Source organism: Solanum pennellii, chromosome 12, assembly GCF_001406875.1.
Source record: "Solanum pennellii chromosome 12, SPENNV200".
NCBI lineage: Eukaryota > Viridiplantae > Streptophyta > Magnoliopsida > Solanales > Solanaceae > Solanum > Solanum pennellii.
Genome location: NC_028648.1, coordinates 47,268,754 through 47,280,881, shown reverse-complemented (window position 1 = coordinate 47,280,881; position 12,128 = coordinate 47,268,754).

The following is a 12,128-nucleotide window of genomic DNA, read 5'->3' as shown; positions in this document are numbered from 1 at the left end:
GACATAATCACATATCATAGGTCGAGAAAATGCAAAAAATTTAAAACTTTTACGTAGTGAAGTATACTTAGACTTTTCATTTATCATATATGAAGTTTACATAGACTCCTCGCTTATGAAGTGTACATATACTTCCCATTTATACAATATAAGCCAATTCATAAAGTTGTCTAATAATAGTCTAACATATAACAATCTAATAGAGAATTACAAAGTTTAGGCATAGACCTTACAATAGTATAATACGCCACATATAGTCTTACAACTAAGTCTCAACAGAAGGAAATAACAAGTTTCTTTAGGCATAGACAATAATAATGAAGATAGAAAATGAGATCATCCTTGAACTTTGAGGATTCACCAACAACTTGGGAGAGATATCCAAGTCTTCCTTATAATTAGCCTCAAAAGCTTTACAATGCCATGAACTTACATATTTGTAGAATTATAAATAATATGAGTTAGTACAAACCACATGTACTATTTTTGGAAACATATGCAAGTAAAACTATTGAAATCATGTTTAAAGGGACATTTTGTTCATGCTATATGTCACTTTGAAAGCCTTTTATGCACCTGTAAGAGCATATACAAGTCAATGATCATAAGATCATGCTTAAAGGGACATTATGTTACAATCAATGTCTACATTTCATAAAACATCATATCATGCATAATCATCATCGTATATATAACAATTTAGACCCATATCATGTTCATTAATGAAGTCATCATTATATAATATTATCATCATGTGAAGTCAACATTTGAACTTCGCTCATAATATAAGCACATAAGAACACCCTATTAGGACTCCCTTCAAGGTCAACTTGTGCAATGGATAGGTAAAGTCACATACCCTTAGCTACACTAAGTAGAATCCCTTAAGTCACCCTAGTTAAAGTTCATCTTTATTACGTCATTAATTTATTTTACTTTCGGGAACAATCACCTTAACCGACATTAGACCATGTGACCTAAACATGAAATCCGGTGTCATAAAACCCTACACTGAAAGAAAGTGCTCTCTTTGCCAAGGTAGAACCAAAATATGAACATAGCATTCTAGGTGTATCCACTGACTAGTTTTCCTTTGGGGGCAACATAGTTAAGGAACTAGGAGATATGTATTGGAAACCCAATTTATGCGCAATAAAACTTAAGTCCCCATAATGAGAACCATTGCAAACCTACCTTCCCACATTGGGAAGGGACACCTCTCATATATAGTTCGCTTGGTGCTAAGTTAAAGACCCTTTTTGAAATGTATTTAAGCTTTTATTAATCATCAAATCATAATATAGGACATAGGAGACTAACCCATTGTATTATCATGTCATTAGATCTTTAGGTATTGCATGAGAACTTCCTTTAATTGTAACCCATAATTTAGTGATATCATCACATCATAGTCATTTCATAATAAGTCACACAAGACAATCACATTCAACCTTGCATGATCATACCTTAATCAAGATATCACAATTCAACATATCGATATCATGCCATCATATTCATCATATCATAATCTTCCTATTATATTCACATAATCACACTTCAATTGAACATCATCGTCAAGAATAAACCATCATTATTGAAGTAGAGAACATATAGTCATAGAAAGTCATGCCAATAGCTTCCAAAACGTCCTTCAATATCTTACCCTCTGTTCCAATATATTCATCCATCAATTAACTCTTAATCATCATATAATAGTGAATTAAAAAATTAAATATTCAATTCCAACAACACTAATCATCTACAAGTCCAATTTATAGCTAGGGATAGGGAAAAGGGTTCATTCATGGATTGTTTCATAGAACTAGGTCAAAGACTAAGAATTACAACAATTAACCAATAACCAATCATAACCTATCAATATAAACCAAATTAATTTAACCTTATATCAATTTGAAAGCCAATTCACAAAATTAAATGAAAACCCAAGGTTTACACAATTTAGAAACCAATTTTGAAGAGCCTCTTGGGGAAACATATTCGAACAGTGAATAGATTACATACCTTAAGTTTCCTTCAAGAATGATTTAGAAAACGTGAGTATTATATCCCTAATAAATCTTGGACCTTGGTCATCAATGGTGGTCTATGGAATAGAGCGAGAAAGTGTAGAGAGCAGTTTAGAAAATTGAGTTTGGAAAATAATGAGGTGTTAGGTTAGTTTAATGAAACACAAATATTTTATAGTCCTAAACTAACATAATTAACCACACATTAAACCTTAATTAATTTATTAACTAATTATCTAATTAACCCTTACTTTGACCAAAATTTGGCAGTGAATCAAGGCTCCAATCGACGAGTCACGTCGATGGTCTGTTGACCAAACCACGGCCTGGTCATCCATGGTTTTTGTCATAGACCTTTATTTTTGGGAATCTTGGGATATGGATAAGTATGAACCAACGAGATCCATAGATGGGTCTTTTACCCATCGACGGCTCGTTGTTTGGTTCATCGATTGCCACTGTCAAATGACAGCTTTTAGGCTCAAATGTTCGGGTCCTCTTCAAGTACCCTTAGGCTTGTTCTTGGGGAGTCGTACCTAGACGTTTCGAGCCTAACACACTCTAATATATGTTTTAAAACTCTTTACCAAATTTAACTAAATTTCGACTCGTATAACCCCTTGAAATACACCAAGGCACACTAGACGTCATGGTCGTTTCTTGAGGTTTTAGTTGTAACACTTTCTAATTAGGTTGATTACGTTAGTTTAGGCTTAGAAACACTTTTTAGGGCTTAATTATTCAAGTTAGGCTCTAGACCAAGTCATGGACTTTCAAAGTGTTACATTATCCCCCCCTTGGGAGCATTCATCCCCAAATGACACCTAAATCCTTTTAATAAGGAGAGAATGAGACTCAATACTAGCAACCCAACCAACAAAATAGCAACAACATATGATCATTATGAGTCAAGGACCATAGGATTACTTCAAAAGTCTATTGAACACATAAATATGGCATTACACATAGAAACTCAAATAACAATTTACCACATATTAAAGATCAACACTTCATATCTTGTCAACATCAACATGAGATCAACATAAACATCAAGACTTACCATGCAAACCTTCTTTCAAGACAACATTAAACATGCTTACTGCCATTTATTGAAGGCGACTATACACATAACACAAATAAGTGCAAGTTATGTAAGAGATTATTTTTCATGAAAAACTCATTTTATCATGAACCTTTACAAAAATATGCACATACCTTGAAAATCAATTCAAATTCACTTTATTAATGATTTCTTCATTTTGAGAGGAACTACTAACCTCAACTTTGTCTAGAATTTTGAGGAAAAAGATGAGGATAACGGGACTTCATACTAGCCTCGGCCTCCCATGTTGGTGGTTTCTCCATATGACTGTTATGGAGGTCACCTCTTTGTTCCTGAACTTCTTGACTTGGCGATATAGAATTTCAACGAGAACCTCTTTATAAGAAAGGTTGTCATCCACTCCTAACCTTAAATTAGGAGAATGGATACCAGGTCACTTATACATTCCTTAAGCATGTAAACATGAAATATGGGATGACCCAGGCTATTTCACTTGGTAATTTCAACTCATAAGTAACCTTTCCGACCCACTTCACTATCTCATAAGGACCCACATACCGGGGATTAAGATTCCTCTTTTTACCAAATCTCATCACCCCTTTCATAGGTGAAATCTTCTAGTAGACTCAATAAGCTACATCTAATTCAAGTCTTCTTATATTGTCGGCAAAAGAATTTTGCCGACTATAGGATGTTTTCAACCGATCTTTTATCATCATATCCTTTTATAATGCCTCATACATTATCTCGGGATCAAGGAGTGAAGACTCACCTACCTCAAACCAACCAACTGATGACCTAAACCTCCTACCATAGAGTTCTCCAAATGGTGCCATGGAAATACTCGAATGGTAGATATTATTATAGGAGAACTCTATCAATGGTAGGTGATCATCCCAATTACCTTTGAACTCAATAACACAAGCTCTTAACATATCCTCTAGGGTTTGGATGCTACGTTCCTCTTTACCATCCGCTTGAGGATGAAAAGTGGTACTAAGTTTCACTTGAGTACATATCCCCTTTTGAAAAGACCTCCATAAATGAGAAGTGAATTCAGCACATCTATCCAAGATGATGGATGGAGATCCCATGCAAACTCACAATCTCATTAAGGTACAACTTTGCATATTCCTCCACCAAATAAGTAGATTTGACGGGAATAAAGTTGGTAGATTTCGTCAATCTATCAACAATAGCCCATATTTAATCATTTTACCTACGAGTTCGAGGAAAAACCTCTACAAAGTCCATATTGATATCTTCCCATTTCTTAGTAGGGACATCCATCACTTGAGTTAAACCACCCGAACATTGAGGTTCGGCCTTAACTTGTTGACAATTTGGAATTTAGCCAAAAAATCCGCTATATCTCTCTTCAAACCATCCAACAAATAGACATCTTTAAGATCACGATACATTCTGGTGTCACGCAGATGAATGGAATATCAGGAACCATGGTCCTCTTCCACAATTTGTCCCCTTAGACCATCTACATCCGGTACACACAATCTACATTGGGACGTAAGTACCCCATCCCATTGGGAGAATGCTTCATTAAGCTTGCTAACAACTAATTCCTTCAATTCCATCAAAGAGGATCAAGGTGTTGCTTAGACCTCACCTTCACCACTAAAGATGATTTGGAGTTATCATGCACTATAGACCCTCATTTTTTAGAGTCTTCCAACCGAACACCCAATTGAGCCAATTTATGCACCTGTTTCACTAATCTTTATTATCATCGGGAGCATGGGCTAAATTACCCATTGACATTCGACGTAGAGCGTCCGCAACCATATTGTCATTTCTGGGGTTGTAAAGAACACTCATGTCATAATTATTCAAAAGTTCCATCAATCTTCTTTATCAGAGATTCAACTCCTTTTGAGTGAAAACACATTGAAGGCTTTTGTGGTTCGTAAACACATCCACATGGACACCATATAGGTAATGCCTCCATATTTTCAAAGCAAACACTACAACCACTAATTCAAGGTCATGAGTTGGATAGTTCTTGTCATGCACCTTGAGTTATCTAGATGTGTATGCTATCACCTTACGGTGTTGCATGAGTAAACAACCCGAACCTATTCGAGAAGCGTCATAATACACAATAAAACCCTTAGTGCCCTCCGACAAAATAAACGCCGAAGCAGAGGTAACCTTATCTTGTAACTCTTTGAAACTTCTTTCAAGAGCTTTCGACCATTCAAACTTAACTTTCTCTTGGGTTAAGGTTGTCAAAGGAGAAACAATGGATGCAAACCGATTAACAAATCTCCTCAAATAACCGGATAAACCCAAGAAACTTTGAATATTTGTTGGACTCAAAGGTCTGAACCAATTCTTAACCGGTTGTGTTTATATTTGATCGACCTCTATAACCCACTTGGGACAATTTGACCAATAAATGCAATCAACCTCAACAAAAATCAACACTTACTATATTTAGCAAAGAGCTGATGTTCCTTGAGGACTTGCAATACTATACTCAAATGATTCATATGTTCATCCTCACTTTTAGAATATACCAAGATATCATCAATGAAGACAGTTACAGAAGACTCAAGGAAATTCTGCAACACTCTATTTATGAGGTCCATAAAAGTCGTGGAGGCATTTTTTAGACTAAAATATATAACTACGAACTCATAATCACCATACCTAAATGAAAACCATTTGAGGTATATCTTAACCTTTCATCCTAAGTTGGTGATATCCCATTCTCAAATCAATTTTTAAAAAGTAGTTTGCCCCTTGTAGTTGCCAGTAATCAATGCACATCCTTAGGGACTCATCCTTCTTTTTCACAAACAACACCGGAGCACCCCATAGAGAAATACTAGGTTATATGAAAACTTTGTCTACTAAATCTCTGAGTTGAGTCTTCAACTCATTCAATTCGGCTAGATCCATCCGATAAGGAGGAAATGAAATGGGATTCGTATCCGTCAATAAGTCAATAACGAATTTTATTTCCCATTCAGGAGGAATCCCAAGTAAGTCTTCGGAAAAAACTTCTGAAAAATCCTTCAATACGGGGCCAACTCTAAAGGAGGAGCTTGGGATTCTTGGTCCTTAACCCTCACAATATGCTAGTGACATCCCTTAGAAATTGTCACATCCCGAAACCACAACCTAGAAGTCAGGGGCAATCTCGGAATGCAACTGACATACTTGACCTCTCGGAGGTCTTGTACAAGCCCTTACATATCATTTATCGCATGCACATAGTAAAAAATAGTGCGAAATTAAAACTTTTCACAAAATATATCATATTATTTAAAAATAACCTTCATATAAATTAATAAGAAATAATAAGTCTCAATCTCATCAAACTTATGACACAAGAATACTTGGGACACGACCCATTTACAATACTAATATAGAAATATTTAGTCTATTATTATCCTTCTTATAGGAAATACAAAAGACATATATGCCCTCAAGTCAAATGAGGACATACTTCAACTTCTTTTGGACGATTCTACGGACCAAGTGTTCCTTTCCAAATGCTCCTCACCTACCAACAACTATAGAGATAGATAAAAGCATGAAGTTAGTACAACCACATGTACTAAGTATGACATGATGCATGAAAATGATGAGTGCATTGTTTTCATTTAAAAATCATATTATAATCATAAGAAAAACATTTAACAACTTAGAAACATATAAGACAACATTTAAGCAATTTAACATATTTATGGAAGCACTTTACAATACAGTGAAGTCCTTCACTGTTACAGTGAAGTACTTTCTCTTCACTTTTAACTTCTTCTAGAATGTAGTCTCCTCACTAAAAGTTATCCTAAGACCCACTTAAGAAACACAAAGAGAAACTGCCCATATAACCTCCCTAAGCATACCTAAATGACCTTCAATAACATTTATAATAAGTCACATACGGACTTCAAGACATCAAATATATCATCATATAAATAATATGACATTTCCTCATCAAAGGCTATCAAAAGACTTACTTAAGTATATCAAGAATATAACGTCCAAGTTTGACCTCGTCAAGACTACCTAAATAATCCTTGGGACTTCCTAAGATCGTATCATGTCGACATAATCAACATATTCCCTAACTAGAGTCATTCTTAAGACTCATCTAGGTAAGACACGAAGTGACCATTCTTATACGCCCTTCCACTTTAACTAGAAAACCCTTAACAACTCTAGATAAGTACTTATTCCATTTACATACTTCATAACATAAGTAATTAGTTCATTAATTCATTAAGAGACTCATACATCACATAAAGGATATTCATATAAAGGTCTTACACAAGACCTAGGGACTCAAACTAACACCTTGAAAGCCTATTGTGCAATGTCTAGATAGTGTCCCATACCACCACCTAAACTTCATAGAACTTCTTAATGCTAGTATGTATCCCACATGAAGAGAATAGGCAATAACTGACATAGACCATGATAGCTAGACATGGAATCCGGAGTTCTAACCTACTCCGATGAGGGTGTTCTACTTACCAAGGGTAGAACTAGGACACATCCCATGTTGGAACATGGTTAAGGAATATGAAGGGCTTTTATGCACTTTAGTATCATTCTCAAGTAGAGGTAAATTGTACTGTAGTCTCATTCTCAAGTAGAGCTACTTGCCATAACATAATCACTCGGTGCTAGACTTGGTTCTCATAGAGTAGTTGATATCAAAGTATCACATGAAGAGGTTCCTTACCTAGTTCATAACCTATTCACATTCACCCTACCAAAGAGGTCCACTAGGGCTACCTTTAAATGGAGACTAAGACAGCTCATTATAAATTTCCTAAGGATTAATATGATGTCGTTTCAGCCAGTTAACCTTAAGTGCACCATTCCCTTACATGAAGGATACCATTACGGCTCTCTACTTCAACATTTATCACATAACCTTTAGCACATACATGACCTTCTTAACATCCTCTAAGGTCTCACATATCTTTCATTCATACATGAAAAGGGTACACTAAGCTATCTAGTCAAGATATATCATAATCTCATAACATTCATTCATATATTAAGTAAGGGACACAAGTCTACCAAACAAGACATTACATTCTTTCACCTTATCACATATAGCATATCATTCTTTAAAAGACTTAGGATGACCCTTTAACATCATGTAACCCTATACATTACTACAAAAACATTAATATTATCATTATATACTCATATATTCAAGTAGGAAAAAGCATGCATCAATTCTAAGACTACACATATAAGCACATAGTCATATTCTAACATGATCACCTACATAACATAAATAGAACACATATACTTTCACATTAATTACCATGTAGATAAATATCATCATGCTTCACATAATCAATTACACAAATATAAACATAATTTCAAGTAGTGCCAACAAGGCCATGATCATCATATTGCATAAAGTAATGCCGACAAGGCCACATCAATTGCAAGTAAATCACATAAAACCGCCACCATAAGTGAAAAATACCAATCACAACATAATTGAAGTATAAACAACATCAAAATAAAAGGATAGGGCAGCGTACCACCAATATATCCTCAACACCTTAATTCGCTGTTAAATCATCCAATTCAATACTATAAGGCCCTTACCACTGACCATGAACAATAATTCAACATAAAAACTATAATAATCAATGAAATATGTCAATTCAATGAATATTCATCAATCTAAGATTACCTATATATTAATTGAACACAATTCGTATATCATTAGAAAACCTATGGAAATCTACACTACAATTCATCAACATTAAGTCAATATCAAGTAACACATAACTTTGTCATGACCAGAGTCTAGACACAGACGAGACCGGTGTCGGTAACCTCTCACAGGTCGCAGATAATCCTACATACAGCATCGTTACTTCATCTAGGTTAAATTTAGCGGAAAATTTTAACTTTTTGCTACTTAACATTCATATAAGACATTTTACTTAACTCATAAACATTCACAATCAACTATATAATATTAAGATTATAAAATGAAAGAAATAGTTCCATACTGCATTAAGTGTATACTTGCCAAAATGGCGCCAATACAATGTCTGAAATAAGATGAGAAAGAAATGTTAGTGGAACATACTCCACTAACTCAAACCTATATCCAATCTAGAATATAATTAGCAAGCTTCCTCGAAAGCATGAGGGCCTACCAAATCCGGCTGAATGATCCACGTCCGAATAATTTCAGCGTTGACCTGTAAGCTCTAACATCCATCTGTGCATGTACCTAAAAATATGAAGTTGTATAGGATTAGTACACACTTGTAGTAAGTATGGGTATATGCAAGCACACACCAAGGATATGCATGATTAATAAGAGTTCTTTCCTATCGATATGAATTATTGAAAGTCAAGTCAGTGCACTTGCCTATTTCAGATTAGGAAAGTCATGCCATGAGAGTAACATACATCATCATACTTATCATTTTGCAAATAGCACATAACATATTACACATATCATATCACATAGTTCATATCATTCTTTCATATGCCTGAGACCTTGGAATCATGGACTTGACATTAGGAATTCCCAAAATGAGGGCTCAACATATGGGACCTCAACTAGGGAGCCTTCTTTAACAAACATAGATTCTGGTTCATTCATTCATACGTACTTTATTTTAACTCTTTCATATACTAGTGCAGCCACCAGTCATACATATGATGTAGTTTAAGACTATCATCGGGTTTGCTGTGAAATGACCAAGAATAACATAGTGTTATTACTTAAGTCTAGCTCACCTCTTGATTATCCTATCCTAACACCTTTGGTATCATTCATTTCATTATGTGCATTCGTTGAGGCTGGCCTCATTCTTGCTTTGTGAAATTTAACCTTAACCGGCATAGATCACGTGAGCATCATAAAATCCAGTGTGTAATCCCCACACCGAAAAGAGGTTGAATCACCGGCCAAAATGAACCAAAACATGCTAGCTTATATAGGGAATTAAACCCTGCTAGATCCCTATATTGGCAATATAGGTTCAAAGACTAGGATATATAATGGACCAATACCCGGTATTTAGTCTCATCTCATGAGATTTATGTGAACCTCCGCCCTTCCCGAAAGAAGGCTTCACCGCTCATAGCTAGCCTATCGTTGCTCAGTATAAAGTTCCATTACATTCAACTCATACATCATGGAAGCTGGCTTCTAGCATGAGGATATCATAGCTCATTAGATGATTTCTCATTTCATCATTAGTATTATGTATGCATTAACTTCAATACTTTCATTAGAGTGTTCATAGAGACTGGTCTCTTCATTAGCTTTACACTCTCATAGGTGAGTACATTTTGGTAACTTTAACTTAGGCTCATTTGAGATTGCTCTTATCTTTCACATTAGCCTCTAATCATATTGTCACCTCATTCATCAACCTTAACACATTTGCTTTTCATAATTACTCATCCCTTCACGTGAATGTTCATTTCATCATATGCCAATGCACTTGGCCATTTAGTGTGTTTCACACTCTTACTTAACCCTTTTAGGGTTACATCATTTTATCACATACATCTTAGGCTCACTTACTTTTAAACGTATGCTAGACTTATGAGTCCACACATACAAGCCATGAGGCTTCATTCATAGTTTGTCTAAGTGATTCATGTTTACCCAAGATTATGTGGTACAAGACTTATGCATCTTGTAGATATGCCAAGGTATTGATTTCGATATTTAGAGGCAGCATTCATGAAATATTTGTTTACGTATGACTTATGTCTCAATACGGAATGGGGCAAGGGAACCCGATTTCGAATCCCTTGAACAACACTTAATCTCATTTTAAACTTGATAATTGCATTTTTCAGATTTGGGATACCCTAGTTCGATTCTTATCAACCCCATCATACTTCTTTCTTGTACTCCTCTCTTTTTTCGTTTTAAGTCAAGGAGGTTGTGGGTTCAATCCCCCACAAGATCATTATTTTTCATTTAATTTATCTCATAACTTTCTCACCTATCCATGAGTTTGTGGGTTCAATCCCCACTCTCCACATTTATTTTCTCCATTATTTTTCTCCTAACTCTCTCATCCATTCAAGACGTTGTGGGTTCAATCCCCACTCTCCACATTTTATTTTCTCCTTTATTTTTCTCCTAACTCTCTTATCCATTCAAGAGGTTGAAGGTTTATTCCCCACTCTCCACATTTCATTTTCTTCTTTATTTTTCTCTTAACTCTCTCATCCATTCAAGAGGTTGTGGGTTCAATCCCCACTAACCAATCTATTTTTCCTTTCATTTTTATCATGAAATTTTTATGTAATTTTCATTTGGTGAGATCATGGGTTCAATCCCCACTGACCTCACATCTTAAAAAAAATTTAAAAACATAGCTAATTTCCTCATCCTTGATCGAGACTCCAAATTTCCAGAAATTTCTAGCAAGCTAGAAATTTGGTCTCATCCAATCCATTTTCCTCTCAATCATTTGTTAATTTTTTTTAGCTTTCATGTAATGATATATTGGGTTCAATCATCCTTAGTGATCACTTATTTTACATTCATTTTTCATTGCATTTTGTACCTCTTTTTTTGGCCGAACCCAACCTACCAAATGCTGGAAATTTGTTCACTATTTTCAGGTTCTCTTTGTCATCATTCATATGTTAATTCTTAAGGTATTTCATGGGTCATTTGGTGCATATTTATGTGTAATCTTTTTATTATTATATTAAGACAAAAATTACCATTAAATCCCGCAACGTTACACCACTTTTACACCTCATGATTTACACAAACATTCGCACATAAAATTCAATCATAAAAACATATCATTTTTAAGGCTTAAAATCAAAAATCATGTCACAGCATACACATATAATTTTGACAAAATTTCGGCAGACATACTTCGTCGTTCATACAACTTCGAACTCATTATCACGAAAATCACACTTCATACCTGATCGACCAGCAAACATACCAACCTTAGATAAGTGATAGGAGCTCATGACAGGGAACATGTAATGGGGAACAATCGTAGTTTCGGAATAGAATTATCTAAATCTTA